At 42.6% G+C, this 16,581-nt stretch overlaps 1 protein-coding gene across 1 annotated transcript in view; it reads left to right on the top strand.

The window, feature by feature from the left end:
- Positions 1 to 737: 737 nt before the first annotated feature.
- The window catches only part of CTNNBIP1 (catenin beta interacting protein 1), a 53,666-nt gene continuing 37,822 nt past the window's right edge, over positions 738 to 16,581 (top strand). Inside the window, exon 1 of the mRNA XM_075280056.1 lies at positions 738 to 880. The gene's annotated coding sequence lies outside the window, so the exon portion shown is untranslated. The remainder of the gene's footprint in view (positions 881 to 16,581) is intronic.

Below are 16,581 nucleotides of genomic sequence, written 5' to 3' on the forward strand. Positions count from 1 at the left end.
AAGTACTGCAAGAACTAGCACCCCCATTAATACAGCCAGCATGTTACTAAACAGTCCAGTCTATAGACCAGCCTATAGACCAGCCTATGTATCAGCCTATAGACCAGCCTATGTATCAGCCTATATACCAGCCTATAGATCAGCCTATAGATCAGCCTATATACCAGCCTATAGATCAGCCTATATACCAGCCTATAGATCAGCCTATAGACCAGCCTATAGATCAGCCTATAGACCAGCCTATGTATCAGCCTATATACCAGCCTATAGATCAGCCTATAGACCAGCCTATATACCAGCCTATAGATCAGCCTATATACCAGCCTATGTATCAGCCTATAGACCAGCCTATGTATCAGCCTATATACCAGCCTATATACCAGCCTATAGATCAGCCTATAGACCAGCCTATATACCAGCCTATAGATCAGCCTATAGACCAGCCTATGTATCAGCCTATATACCAGCCTATAGATCAGCCTATAGATCAGCCTATGTGCCTCCATACAACGTGCTCTCATGAGCTGCGCCAGTCAGCAGTAACAGGAATGACAGATTCTGACTGGTTGCTTGGCTGTGGATAATTGACTTATTTCATACAGACGACCCTGTGTCATATTCGGTCGCCATGGTAATGGCAGGCTTGGCGCACCGGCCAGTGTGAGGGCACTCCTTTATGCCAGGCCACCCTTCCTTCCTGGCTCCTCCCTCCACCCCCGCTCCGCCCTCCACTCTCCCTCCTCCACTGTCGCCGGTGACTCCCAGACTCTGGCGGAGAGAGGCCGCCTGATATCCCCGCTCACAGGCCGGAGCTAGTACACGGAGACCGGCCAAGGAGGAGCCACGCAGCGGGCTGGACTGAAGAGCTGCTCTGGAAACGGTGAGTAACTGAGGACGAGGACCCGGCCTGTACCCGGCTTTGACTACTCCATTGTCTCTCTGGGACCGGAGATGAGTGTGGCGGGCTGAGGAGAGCGCCCACCCCGGGGACACTGAGTGTACGGTGCCCGGCTCCATGTACGTGATGTTATACTGAACCCGGACATGTATGGAGCCGCGCCTTGTATGTTCATACAATACAATATCTCAGCGACCTACTGTATGTGTGCCAGTCTATGGAAGCGATCAATGGATACCAAGTCCTGACCCGTGTGCGGCTTGTTATCATGTATGTATGTATGTATGTATCTATGTCATATCTCCAGTATATACTGTGAAGGAGCAGTCATATACATGTGTATTATACCATCTACATGTATGTAATACTATACAATGTATATATACACATGTATACTATGTCTTGTATCTGTATATTTTCCCAGTGCATATATATATATTTTATACGCACCCTGTGTGTATACATATTTGTTTTACAGACATACATGTTAAATATAAACAGGAAATACAAGCCACTTCATATCTAATGTACATGTGTATCTGCAGTATATAGAGTGTAGGTATCAGTGCATTGTGAGTACATTATATCATTGTCCAATGTACATGCATACTGTGTGTGTGTGTATATATATACAGTATGTGTATGTATATATATATATATATATATATATATATATATATATATATATATATACACACACACACAGTGTGTACATGTTTGTTTCAGCATGAACCTGATATACAGACATATATATGGGGGTGCTTACTGTGTGTATATTATATTAGTGCCAGAAGAGAGAGACTATATTCCTCTATTATGGTAAATGTGTACACATTTGTTGTAAAATACTCATACACACAGGCACTGCTTACGCTGGGTTCACACCTGCATTTGATGCATGCAGAAGATGGAAATCTGTCAGACCAGGTCCGGCCGTGAGCGCCGGTGAGCGTTTTATGCTCTCCGTGGCGAAACCAGGTTTTTTAAACCAGAAACAAAGTCCTGCATGTCTGACTCTGTGTCCAGTTAAAAAAAAACAAAAAACATGGTTTCGCCGCGGAGAGCATAAAACGCTCACGACAAGACACTTTTCAAACCCATTCAAATGAATGGATTTGACAAATGACTGCAGATTTCCGTCTCCTGGCCAGTTTCGGGCAGGAAACGGAAACCTGCAGAACGGACACCGGGTGCAGATGTGAACGAGCCCTTATGCACAAATTACTCAAGCCATGGTATATTATATGAGCAGCGAGAGTGATAGGTTTTATAGTAATCATAGTTGTCATTGAAGGTAAGACTTTATTTGCAGCAGTGACTATGACCCAAAACCGTGAGCTTGTTGAAAACATAATAGGTGCGAGTCTTTCATAGAAACATAGAAGATTGACTGTAGAGAAGACTACATTGGCCTTCTAGTCTGCTCTTAAAATGGAAATATTATATCTTAGGATAGACATGTGTTGATCTAAGGCTACGGTCACACTAGTGTTGTGTGACCATCCGGGAATTCTGTCCCCCATTCTGCTTGATAAATGTATAGAAAAAAGATCTGCAAGTAGGACTTTTCTCTCTGCATTTTTCAAGTGGAAACTCGTGGACTCCATTATCTATTGTTTCTGTGGTAAGTGCTTTTTAAGTGGATTGGGTTTCCGTTTTTCGTGGTCCCAAAGAACGGAAACCCCAACACTAGTGTGACCCTAGCATCAGGCATGCTTATATCCTATTTTACATGATCTCTGTGTGGTCTACACTACTGTTTTTGGCACATAATCACTGATGCAAAACACTGACAAGTGAATAAGGCCTTAGGTTGTGTTCACAGCGGCTTTGGAAGCTACTATAGAAACCTCCTTCACAAATTATTTCAAAAATGCTGTCCAAAGTAGCACAGCCTGCTTCACTATTTTGTTTGTTAACTTCGATGGGAACGCCATAAGACTCCTTTATAGTTAGTGGAGTCTATATGGGGCTGATTTGTTCCCTTTTGTAACTATTCGATCCGCGCTTTGCTTTCCTTTTTCGTAAAAAAAAAATACAATTGATCAGAGAGATGGAAATCCAGACTGAGTTCACATCGAGTCTTTTGGTCAGGAATCCGCCTCAAAATCAGCCTCCCAATAGAACTCTATTGGGAGGCTTTTTTTTGGAAGCTGATTTTGAGGCGGATTCCTGACCAAATTCTTGACCATAAAAACTCTGTGAACTCAGGGTCTATTCACACAGAGGAAAATGGTAAGGAATTTGGTGTGGCATTTCAGCACTGAAATTCCACACCAATTTCCTCACCATTTTCCTCCGTGTGAATGGATCCTTAGATCTGAAGATACACAGGGTACTGGAACTGGTACTAAATGCAACCAAAAAATGTATATGTTACAGGCAAAGTACAAAATGCAGGCATTCTATAGAATGCCTGGCGTTTTTAGGCAAAGTATGAAATGAGAGAATCGTTACGTACTTTGCCTAGGCATATTCTATAGAATGCCTAATGCTATTTAGGCAAAGTGTGAAAAAGCGAAATTGAATCAGAATGCCATTTCCCAAAACATTTCTTCGAATGACAATGAAAGTTGGACAAAACCAAAAACTTTATTAAAGGCCAGATTGTTGTCCTTATTAAGGGAAATGAAACTTTCCAAAAAAAAGAAGAAATTCAAATGAACCTACTTGTTGTGACATGATAGGCTCGAATAACAGTCAAATTACAATTCATGACATTTTTCATGTAGAGACATCTCAAATTTTGCCACTTTGTTTTACACATACACTTGACAAATCTTTGGCCGCTGCCACTGCACTGAGCGATTGCAACTGACCGGAGAGGAATTTCATGGTCAGGAAACGGGACAGAGAGATCATGACTGACAGAGATTCTAACGAGTGGTCCAATTAATCCAAATACAATAACACGAATGGCAATTTTTCTGATATAATGATAAAATCCAACTTTATTAGATTCTGATTAAAAACACATATAAAGCGATAAAAGGTGCACAGCAGATCGAGCAACAATCCCAAATTTACATAGGGTACCTATGATAACTCAGTGGCCACTACACGGGATTGTGTTCATCTAGCAAAACAAAGTGTATACTGCTTACAGATGAAGTTTCACTTGAGAATTCAGACACTAATGGGTTAATAGTGGGATGAGTCAAATGACAGAAGAGGACAATTTCAGTAGGGGGATTCTAAATTGAATTATTGCACGCTATCTAGAAACACCCATCCTGAGTGAGGGAGCGTTGTATATGCTCACTGCAAGCTTCCAGGTCTACTCCACATAGATCACTCCAGCCTTCCCTATCACAATCTCATCTATTTCATACATTGCTGGCTTCTCCTCAGGTATTTTATAGAATGCCTAGGCAAGGTGTGAAATAATGAATCATTTCATACATTGCCTGCTAGTTTTAGGCATTCTATATAATGCCTGATCTCATACTTTACCTGTAACATATACATGAAGAGAAAACAGACCCTTGTAAACATGAGTACAGCAGTTAGTGATTTGCCGATAAGGTTGAGTTCACATTTGCATCGTTTTCCATTATTCTGTCCCAGAATAGGAACAGAAAAATGGAGCAAAAATAATAGAAGGATTCATCTACTGAAGAGTGAATCCCAAGGGACCCCATGGACTGTAATGGGTTTGTTCATCATCTGTTGCTTTCTCTATGATTTCGCCAGTGGTAGACGTCATGCTTGCAGGGATTTTATGTCTGCAATTTTTTAGACGGCCTCTGTACTGGAGTCTGTGAGTGTAACCTAATATACAGTATACTGAGTGTCAGTTTAGATTGGATGCATCCTACTTCTTGCAAACCTACTGAGTGCATGTAATCCAAATGTAGGTTACAGGTGGAAGGCAGTATAAATGAAAAATCGGGCATTTAGAAAGGGTTTGTTAGTAGTCTGTAGCCATGGAGATGCATAGGTCTGTGTAGGAGCTGTAGATTATTTGTGACCAAGCATTTGGGAGAAATTACGCCATATTTTATTCTCTTATTGCTTTGAACACAGGTGGATATTCCTTTTTGGTAAGATGACATTTAGAGTCAATCCTATCCTTTGCTATAATTGAATTCTGTTCCTAATGCACTGACTGATCTTTTGTATTATAGGATGCATAGTCTCGAAGTGGCGCTATATACTAATGGCATATACTGTATAATTGTGCATTCATTGGCTGCCGCATGCAGCTGCGCTCTGTGAGCATGTACTCTTGTTAATACACGAAAGCTCATGTGAGCAACCAAAGCTGACACTTTTAGATTTCTACAGATGAATGCACACTTTGTCCACATGCAAGTCTGAATCTAATAAGCAGTAAGGGAGCCTTCACACGGAGTAAACGTGCCTGTATTTTTGCAAAATGCACGTGTAAAAATAAGACTTCCATTGACTTCAATGATATTTTTTACACGTGTAAAAATACGCCAGTAAAAAATACACCTGTAAAATGTCATTGAAGTCAATGGGAGTCTTATTTTTACACGTGAATTTTGCAAAAATACACACGCGTTTACTCCGTGTGAAGGCTCCCTAATAAGAGTAATACAATACCAGCTAAGTAGGTGAGATTGTAAAAACCTCAATTCCATTTTCCATAAATTTACCAGAGGTGCAGATTTAAATTTGTCAATACGTTCACCAGATTCTCATGGCTGATTTTACCCTTTGCAATGCAGAAGGTGAAATCTGAAACAAAATTTAAGACAAAATCTGCATGCAAGGCGGGGCCACATCTGTGTAAGAATCACTGATGAAAATTACATTGTAGAGACCGCTGGATATCGCCAGAGAAAACAGTCCTGTGAGTTGACGTTCACACTTGCGCCTGGTGTCTGTGCTTTGTGAATCTGCCGAAACTGCAGAAAGACAGATTGGGAGCGGTTTGTAAACGGTCCATTTAAAAACCCTTTCACTTCAGTGGGTTTTTAAATCAATCCGTAGGAGTCCGTTTGCAGCCTCTCCACCGTGAATTGTTGTTTTTTTTCACTGCTTTTTGTTTGTGAGGACGAATTGAGACCCCTGATGAATCCTTCATATAGAAGAAACGCGTATGGTCAGTTCTAGAGATGAGCGAACACTGTTCGGATCAGCCGATCCGAACAGCACGCACCCATAGAAATGAATGGAAGCACCTGTGACACTGGCCGGCCGCCGGCAAAGTCAGCGTCACAGGTGCTTCCATTCATTTCTATGGGTGCGTGCTGTTAGGATCGGCTGATCCGAACAGTGTTCGCTCATCTCTAGTCAGTTCCTTTAGTTAAGTGTGGTCTTATCTCCCGGCACAGTCCTCTGAGAGACCTGGCCTCTGATACCTCTTTCCCCTCTGTTGGCGTGGCGCTAGGCCAGTAACCTCAGAGGGGGGATGTGCAATTCATTGAGCTAATTTAGAGGTCTCTCTGTTGGTCTTCAGTGTCTGGGATTCAGCCACTTTATCTGGATTAGGGAGTGAGGGTATTCCCTGTTTAGGGATAAGCAGATATTACAGACCCGCTCCCTAGTTTTTTTTCCTCACAATTGAGGTACACTTTAGCACGGTGGTTAAACAATTTATCCTTTTTTTTTGTTTTTAGAGAAGGTTAATAAAAGTGATGTTTTAATTGTACATATTCTATGGGTGGATAGTGTCCTCCACCCTTCAGTGAACCCTCATACTTGTAGAATAGATATATTGTAATACTGTGATATATTATCTCTAAAATGAGGCCCACCCCTATCCTCCATGCCTCAGCTCTTAGATGACCATGACTTCACTGAGAAGACTGTCCTCTATGGTTGGGCTTACAAAAACAGTTTATCTCTCTGAGGAACAATTTCTGGAACTTCCATAGAAGTGAATGGAAGGTAAGGAAAAACTTAGCTCCTTGTTCTTTGTAGTTTCTGTAACTTGCATTCACTACTCTGGGAGTTAAAGAACCGCATAGATCTGAGGGCTACACTGCCTTGGTAAACCCAATCATCAAGGATGGTCTTGGCAACGATGTCATGGTCAGATTAGAGTTGGCACAGAGGCTGGGGGGTGGGGTCATTTTAGAGACACTTATTCCATATGCTGTGGATATACCATTAATGTCTTGCGTGGAAGTTTATCCTTTACAGATTTTTTTTTGTCCCTATTATACCTATACCTGAAACCGCCAGCGTTTCGGTAGGTATGAGTGACATGCTGCGATTTTACAAAAACTGTAACAATATTTGAAATCGCAGTGTTTCTTCTGTGGACAATTTTCTGTAATGTGTGGATGGGATTAGCCAGAATGTCATCCAATTTGCAGGTACAGTAAAACAATGCACCCAAATTGTGGTGTTTACAGTATGTAGTGCTCCTGCCTCAATGACTCCTGCAGTCAAAGCGGTATCATGACTGTCTCTCTTCCCCTGATTTAATTACCCAGATTTAGAGAAGTGGTGGGGATTTGGACTAAACAGCTACCTCAACGCATTTTATGAGTTTAGTAACAAATTGGCATCTTCTTTCCATGGATCACTTCTGATATTCACTTAAACTGGACTAAAAAGCAATACTTGACAGCCCATGGACAAGAGAAGTGCTGTATTTTATTAATTTTGTACCATTGTACTTCTCAAGTTGAGTGAAAGCTGCAACCAATACTTCAGGCCCAGGTCACATCTGTGTTCGGGATTCCGTTTGGGAAGTCTGCTTGGGGGACCCCCCGAACGGAAACCTATACGCATAGAAAAGTGGTGTGGGAGGACAGGTATATTCCAGTCAGGCAGCTAAAGGGTGTATGGTAAGAACCCACACCAGGGAGGTCAGCTGACTAATCAAGGCCTGATATTAGGTTCTGTGTAGCGCTAGGAGCTGTGGCACCACACTAACAGAGCTGACCTGTCCAAACAGAACCTACAAACCAGGTACTGTGCCACCTGTTGTTACCAGAGCGAGAGTTTGGCAGCCAGGCTCCTGTATAGTCAGGGAGCATTGTATTATGTTTAGTTAGTTCTCAGCCGAGAAGGCTTTTGTTTTGTTTGTTTGTGCCTTTTCAAATGCAGTTTATGCACCTCAAGTGAAAATAAAGGCTGAGCTTGAGTGTAACCCAGTCTCTGTGTCCCTGTTTCCTGCACTGCTACCGAGCATCTACCTGAGAGATTCCCCACAGTGGTTACCTAGGAAAACATGAGGACCACATAGACTAGAAGGGGGTCCGTGTGGTTTCCGATCAGTTTCCACATGAAACATGCGGAGAGAGAAAAGCGGAAACCACATGGATCCCATTATAGTCTATGGGGTCTGCATGTTTTCTCAGGTAACTGTTTTTCTATGTGTATAGGTTTCCGTTTGGGGGTCCCCAAGCGGACTCCCAAACGCAGATGTGATTCAGGCCTTACTTGCTAGATGACGACTAGCTTTTTTGTCTCCCATACACTGCGTTAAAGGCCCAGATTTACTATTGAGGTTACAACTGAACACTGACATAAATACAGCTTTCTAGTTTTTCAACTTGCCAGACAAAATGGGCGAGGCTTCATTGTGCTTTGACCTGCTAAAAAAGCATTATGATTGTGTTGTAAAATTCTCACAGTAAGCAACGAAAATCTGCTTTTCTGACTTGTATCATACAGGACAGGGCTTCTTAAATTTTGACTCAGGCCTCATAAATAATATGTTGTCATGGTGAGGTCTCACCAGCAAAGAAATTCTACCACAAAGCACCAAGCAATACTACATAGCAGCAGAAGTGCCAAGCACCGCAGTGGAACAGCACATCTCACCCCATCAGATACCACAGCACAATATCATAGGTGGTAGCATTGACCACCAACACTCTTCTCTATGTAGTCTCCCCATTTTTCACCTCTAGCAGCAGCATTCTCCCTAAATAAAACTTTACACATTTTCAGCAAATTTTTCCCCAGTTCCACGCCACCTACAACAAAGAGAAGAGCCTCTGTTCACCAATACTAGTATATGATACATCTGTCTCCAGATTACAGCATTCAGTCTGCAGACTCCTGGGCGATGGACTTGTGGACTTTTGATAAGGTAATGAATTGAAATACAAATAAAACTGAAAGGCAACTTAATTAATCAATATAAACTTTGATTATTTCAATTATTTTATCCATAACTTGCTGTCTCGCACTGCCATTGGCTAGGATATGTCGATAACTGTCAGGATTTCTGGTATATGAACAATTGATACCTGAATTCGGTGGCTTATAAATAGAGGGCATGGCAAGAAAAATTAATTTATCATAATTTAGTTAAAAATGCTTCATTGTGAATTTTTATTTGGCTCATAATTGCCTAGCCCTAACGTGATTGTCATTGTGGGTCCTTTCGCCTTTCTAGCCAAGGAGGATACAGTAATAATGCAAAGCTGGCATTATCAGGGCAGGTATTACCAAAGCTGACAGTGGTAGGGACCTGGGTCTCCCCAGCCACTGAACCGTGCCTTACAGTTTGAGAAGCTCTGATAGAGGACACTCTAAGGCCCCGTTCACACGGGGCAAGAGGGGGCGGATTTTGGCGCACAATCCACTTCATAATCCACCCCCTCACAATGGTGGTCTATGTAGACCGTTATCGTTTTTTTTTCTGCTAGCGGCATGTTGCTGCTAGCGAAAAAAACAGATGAGCTGCCCTTTCTTCAGGCAGAGTCCATTTCGCGACAGCACCCTCTGGACTAGGCCTATTCATTGGGCCCATGCACAGCACTGCATCCCGTCGCGGCAGCCGCGACGGAACATGACACGTGGAATCCCCATGTGAACTAGGCCTAAATAAGTACTGATGAAAAAAAACAAACCCTGAATGAGAGAAAATCTTCCTATTTAGCTCCAGCAGTCTCTGTGCTTGCGTCTCCTCTTTATCACTCAGCTTCTTCTCACTAATTAACCTCTCCTTCCCTTTCTGTAGACTTTTATTATCTGACACTTCTGGGATCGCTTCTACGTTCGGGGATTCCGTCCCCCATTCCACTACAAAAATGCGCAGAGAAAAGTCCTTCAAGCAGGACTTTTTTCTCTGCATTTTTCAAGCAGAAACCTGTCCACTAGCGGACCTGAAGAACACAAACCTCAATGCAGGTGTGAACATAGCACCAGCCCATCTTGCTCTAGCAAAACAAATTAAGCAAAGATTTCCGAGTTTAACATTGGGTTTAAATAAGAAAAGCATTTTTCTCTAACAGAAGGTTTTACAAAGTTATTTGTATTAGTTTATGCTTTTGATTTTTGCAAAGTTTATTAAAAAATGTATTTAATAGATCATTTAAATATTGTTGGGATAAATAAACATAAAGGGAAGACCTATTCCCCGCTAACCCCATCCTCCCTTTCCCCGCGTGCCCCGGGACCACCCTCTGTTTGCAAAATTGGAGGAGTGGCTGCTGTTCCTATTAGAGATGAGTGAACCACGCTGGATTTTGCCAAATATTTGTGAGGTTTGGCCATCTAGTTCATCTGGCTGAGGTTGGAAGGGTTTCCATAAGACCCTGGAGTATAAGTGGAGGCCCAGGACAAGTGAGTAAATATAACAAGCTGTTATAATCTCCTTGCCACTCCTGTCCTGGGCATCCTCTTCAGGCCCCTTGGTAAAGCCATGAGCACCGGGGTCGCCGCTGAGCCCTGTGATTTGGCCTCGTCCATGCATCCTTGGATGATTGACCAGATCAGCATAATGTTTGTATTGATATGGTAGAACAATCCTTGGCATCAGTGTTATACCAGCAGTAGAAGTAGTTGGGATTTACTATCTGGCACTGAGCAAGGTTCTCCGGTTGCACAGGACATTATTATAGTTCTCTCCCACACAGCCCTGACTTCATGGAGAAAGTCCACTGATACGTGTAGCTGAGCAGTGGACTGACACTCGGTGTCATCGGCACTGTCATTCTCATGCAGACAGCTGCTTGCCTTGGCTACGGGGTTGATGCCTTTCACCAGTGGAGAGGATACAACATCACAGCTGCTTGTAACTTAAGGTCAGTGAGAAGTTTAAGGTCTTCATTTCCAATAGGAAACTTTGGTTTGCTTACACTCTCCAGCATGTGTTATACTTTTAGAGAATGGACTCAGCAAGTAATGCAGCTCGCAGCCACATGCCCAGCGTCTTTTGTGATATGCCACTCTCTAGGGATCTGACTAAAGGTCCCATTGGGCCTAGCAATTGTCCTGCCGGCTGTGCCTGTGTGTTTGTGTTCATGTTAAGGATACAGAAATATTATTACTATGATTTGGATTTTTTTTTTAAGTGATCTTGAATAGTTGGTGGTTCCCACATAGGGAACTCATAAACATTTTTGCAACAAATCGGATTGGTCAAAAATGGACACACATGGATTACCAATAGAGATGAGCGAACAGTGTTCTATCGAACTCATGTTCGATCGGATATTAGGCTGTTCGGCATGTTCGAATCGAATCGAACACCGCGTGGTAAAGTGCGCCATTACTCGATTCCCCTCCCACCTTCCCTGGCGCCTTTTTTGCTCCAATAACAGCGCAGGGTAGGTGGGACAGGAACTACGACACCGGTGACGTTGAAAAAAGTAGGCAAAACCCATTGGCTGCCGAAAACATGTGACCTCTAATTTAAAAGAACAGCGCCGCCCAGCTTCGCGTCATTCTGAGCTTGCAATTCACCGAGGACGGAGGTTTCCGTCCAGCTAGCTAGGGCTTAGATTCTGGGTAGGCAGGGACAGGCTAGGATAGGAAGGAGAAGACAACCAACAGCTCTTGTAAGAGCTAAATTCCAGGGAGAAGCTTGTCAGTGTAACGTGGCACTGACGGGCTCAATCGCCGCAACCCAGCTTTCCCAGGATCCTGAATGGAATACACTGTCAGTGTATTCCCGTATACCCGATATATACCCCGATACCCGTTCCAACGGTGTGCCCCCCCACCTTCACCCCAGAAATACCCTGCAAGTCCCCTAGCAATAGAATTGGGGCTATATACACCCACAATTTTTACTACTGGTATACAGTGCCATTGTCTGACTGGGAATTCAAAGAATATATTGGGAATACAAATACCCTCATTTCTTGCTACTGCCATATAGTGCCAGTTTCTGACTGGTAATTCAAAGAATATATTGGGGTTACGTGCACCCACAATTTTTACTACTGGTATACAGTGCCATTGTCTGACTGGGAATTCAAAGAGTATATTGGGAATACAAATACCCTCATTTCTTGCTACTGCCATATAGTGCCAGTTTCTGACTGGGAATTCAAAGAATATATTGGGGTTACGTGCACCCACAATTTTTACTACTGGTATACAGTGCCATTGTCTGACTGGGAATTCAAAGAATATATTGGGGTTATAAATACCCTCATTTCTTGCTACTGCCATATAGTGCCAGTTTCTGACTGGTAATTCAAAGAATATATTGGGGTTACGTGCACCCACAATTTTTACTACTGGTATACAGTGCCATTGTCTGACTGGGAATTCAAAGAATATATTGGGAATACAAATACCCTCATTTCTTGCTACTGCCATATAGTGCCAGTTTCTGACTGGGAATTCAAAGAATATATTGGGGTTACGTGCACCCACAATTTTTACTACTGGTATACAGTGCCATTGTCTGACTGGGAATTCAAAGAATATATTGGGGTTATAAATACCCTCATTTCTTGCTACTGCCATATAGTGCCAGTTTCTGACTGGTAATTCAAAGAATATATTGGGGTTACGTGCACCCACAATTTTTACTACTGGTATACAGTGCCATTGTCTGACTGGGAATTCAAAGAGTATATTGGGAATACAAATACCCTCATTTCTTGCTACTGCCATATAGTGCCAGTTTCTGACTGGGAATTCAAAGAATATATTGGGGTTACGTGCACCCACAATTTTTACTACTGGTATACAGTGCCATTGTCTGACTGGGAATTCAAAGAATATATTGGGGTTATAAATACCCTCATTTCTTGCTACTGCCATATAGTGCCAGTTTCTGACTGGTAATTCAAAGAATATATTGGGGTTACGTGCACCCACAATTTTTACTACTGGTATACAGTGCCATTGTCTGACTGGGAATTCAAAGAGTATATTGGGAATACAAATACCCTCATTTCTTGCTACTGCCATATAGTGCCAGTTTCTGACTGGTAATTCAAAGAATATATTGGGGTTACGTGCACCCACAATTTTTACTACTGGTATACAGTGCCATTGTCTGACTGGGAATTCAAAGAATATATTGGGGTTATAAATACCCTCATTTCTTGCTACTGCCATATAGTGCCAGTTTCTGACTGGTAATTCAAAGAATATATTGGGGTTACGTGCACCCACAATTTTTACTACTGGTATACAGTGCCATTGTCTGACTGGGAATTCAAAGAGTATATTGGGAATACAAATACCCTCATTTCTTGCTACTGCCATATAGTGCCAGTGTCTGACTGGGAATTCAAAGAATATATTGGGGTTACGTGCACCCACAATTTTTACTACTGGTATACAGTGCCATTGTCTGACTGGGAATTCAAAGAATATATTGGGGTTATAAATACCCTCATTTCTTGCTACTGCCATATAGTGCCAGTTTCTGACTGGTAATTCAAAGAATATATTGGGGTTACGTGCACCCACAATTTTTACTACTGGTATACAGTGCCATTGTCTGACTGGGAATTCAAAGAGTATATTGGGAATACAAATACCCTCATTTCTTGCTACTGCCATATAGTGCCAGTTTCTGACTGGGAATTCAAAGAATATATTGGGGTTACGTGCACCCACAATTTTTACTACTGGTATACAGTGCCATTGTCTGACTGGGAATTCAAAGAATATATTGGGGTTATAAATACCCTCATTTCTTGCTACTGCCATATAGTGCCAGTTTCTGACTGGTAATTCAAAGAATATATTGGGGTTACGTGCACCCACAATTTTTACTACTGGTATACAGTGCCATTGTCTGACTGGGAATTCAAAGAGTATATTGGGAATACAAATACCCTCATTTCTTGCTACTGCCATATAGTGCCAGTTTCTGACTGGTAATTCAAAGAATATATTGGGGTTACGTGCACCCACAATTTTTACTACTGGTATACAGTGCCATTGTCTGACTGGGAATTCAAAGAATATATTGGGGTTATAAATACCCTCATTTCTTGCTACTGCCATATAGTGCCAGTTTCTGACTGGTAATTCAAAGAATATATTGGGGTTACGTGCACCCACAATTTTTACTACTGGTATACAGTGCCATTGTCTGACTGGGAATTCAAAGAGTATATTGGGAATACAAATACCCTCATTTCTTGCTACTGCCATATAGTGCCAGTGTCTGACTGGGAATTCAAAGAATATATTGGGGTTACGTGCACCCACAATTTTTACTACTGGTATACAGTGCCATTGTCTGACTGGGAATTCAAAGAATATATTGGGGTTATAAATACCCTCATTTCTTGCTACTGCCATATAGTGCCAGTTTCTGACTGGTAATTCAAAGAATATATTGGGGTTACGTGCACCCACAATTTTTACTACTGGTATACAGTGCCATTGTCTGACTGGGAATTCAAAGAATATATTGGGAATACAAATACCCTCATTTCTTGCTACTGCCATATAGTGCCAGTTTCTGACTGGGAATTCAAAGAATATATTGGGGTTACGTGCACCCACAATTTTTACTACTGGTATACAGTGCCATTGTCTGACTGGGAATTCAAAGAATATATTGGGGTTATAAATACCCTCATTTCTTGCTACTGCCATATAGTGCCAGTTTCTGACTGGTAATTCAAAGAATATATTGGGGTTACGTGCACCCACAATTTTTACTACTGGTATACAGTGCCATTGTCTGACTGGGAATTCAAAGAGTATATTGGGAATACAAATACCCTCATTTCTTGCTACTGCCATATAGTGCCAGTTTCTGACTGGGAATTCAAAGAATATATTGGGGTTACGTGCACCCACAATTTTTACTACTGGTATACAGTGCCATTGTCTGACTGGGAATTCAAAGAATATATTGGGGTTATAAATACCCTCATTTCTTGCTACTGCCATATAGTGCCAGTTTCTGACTGGTAATTCAAAGAATATATTGGGGTTACGTGCACCCACAATTTTTACTACTGGTATACAGTGCCATTGTCTGACTGGGAATTCAAAGAGTATATTGGGAATACAAATACCCTCATTTCTTGCTACTGCCATATAGTGCCAGTTTCTGACTGGTAATTCAAAGAATATATTGGGGTTACGTGCACCCACAATTTTTACTACTGGTATACAGTGCCATTGTCTGACTGGGAAAGAATATATTGGGGTTATAAATACCCTCATTTCTTGCTACTGCCATATAGTGCCAGTTTCTGACTGGTAATTCAAAGAATATATTGGGGTTACGTGCACCCACAATTTTTACTACTGGTATACAGTGCCATTGTCTGACTGGGAATTCAAAGAGTATATTGGGAATACAAATACCCTCATTTCTTGCTACTGCCATATAGTGCCAGTGTCTGACTGGGAATTCAAAGAATATATTGGGGTTACGTGCACCCACAATTTTTACTACTGGTATACAGTGCCATTGTCTGACTGGGAATTCAAAGAGTATATTGGGAATACAAATACCCTCATTTCTTGCTACTGCCATATAGTGCCAGTGTCTGACTGGGAATTCAAAGAATATATTGGGGTTACGTGCACCCACAATTTTTACTACTGGTATACAGTGCCAATTTCTAACTAGGAATTCAAAATGCGCAAGGCTCCCGGAAAGGGACGTGGACGAGGCCGTGGGCGAGGTCGGGGGAATGGTTCTGGGGAGCAAGGTAGCAGTGAAGCCACAGGGCGTCCCGTGCCTACTCCTGTGGGGCAGCAAGCATTGCGCCACTCCACAGTGCCAGGGTTGCTTGCCACATTAACTAAACTGCAGGGTACAAACCTTAGTAGGCCCGAGAACCAGGAACAGGTCTTGCAATGGCTGTCAGAGAACGCTTACAGCACATTGTCCAGCAGCCAGTCAGACTCTGCCTCCTCTCCTCCTATTACCCAACAGTCTTGTCTTCCTTCCTCCCAAAATTCCGAAGCTTTACAGAACAATAACCCAAACTGTCCCTGCTCCCCAGAGCTGTTCTCCGCTCCTTTCATTGTCCCTCAACCTGCCTCTCCACGTCACGATTCCACGAACCTAACAGAGGAGCATCTGTGTCCAGATGCTCAAACACTAGAGTCTCCTCCATCTCCGTTCGATTTGGTGGTGGATGACCAGCAACCCACCCTCATCGACGATGATGTGACGCAGTTGCCGTCAGGGCATCCAGTTGACTGGCGCATTGTGCGGGAGGAGGAGATGAGACAGGAGTTGGAAGAGGAAGTGGTGGATGATGAGGACACTGACCCGACCTGGACAGGGGGGATGTCAAGCGGGGAAAGTAGTGTGGATGTTAAGGCAGGTGCAGCACCAAAAAGGGTAGCTAGAGGCAGAGGCAGAGGTCAGCAGCTTAGGCGAAGCCAGGCCACACCCGGAATCTCCCAAGATGTTCCAGTTCGTACCCAGCCCCGAAAAACTCCCACCTCGAGGGCACGTTTCTCGAAGGTGTGGAGTTTTTTCAAGGAATGCGCCGAGGACAGATATAGTGTTGTCTGCACAATTTGCCTCTCGAAATTGATTAGGGGCTCTGAGAAGAGCAACCTGTCCACCA

The sequence above is a fragment of the Leptodactylus fuscus genome, chromosome 6 (assembly GCF_031893055.1).
Source record: "Leptodactylus fuscus isolate aLepFus1 chromosome 6, aLepFus1.hap2, whole genome shotgun sequence".
Taxonomy (NCBI): Eukaryota; Metazoa; Chordata; class Amphibia; order Anura; family Leptodactylidae; genus Leptodactylus; species Leptodactylus fuscus.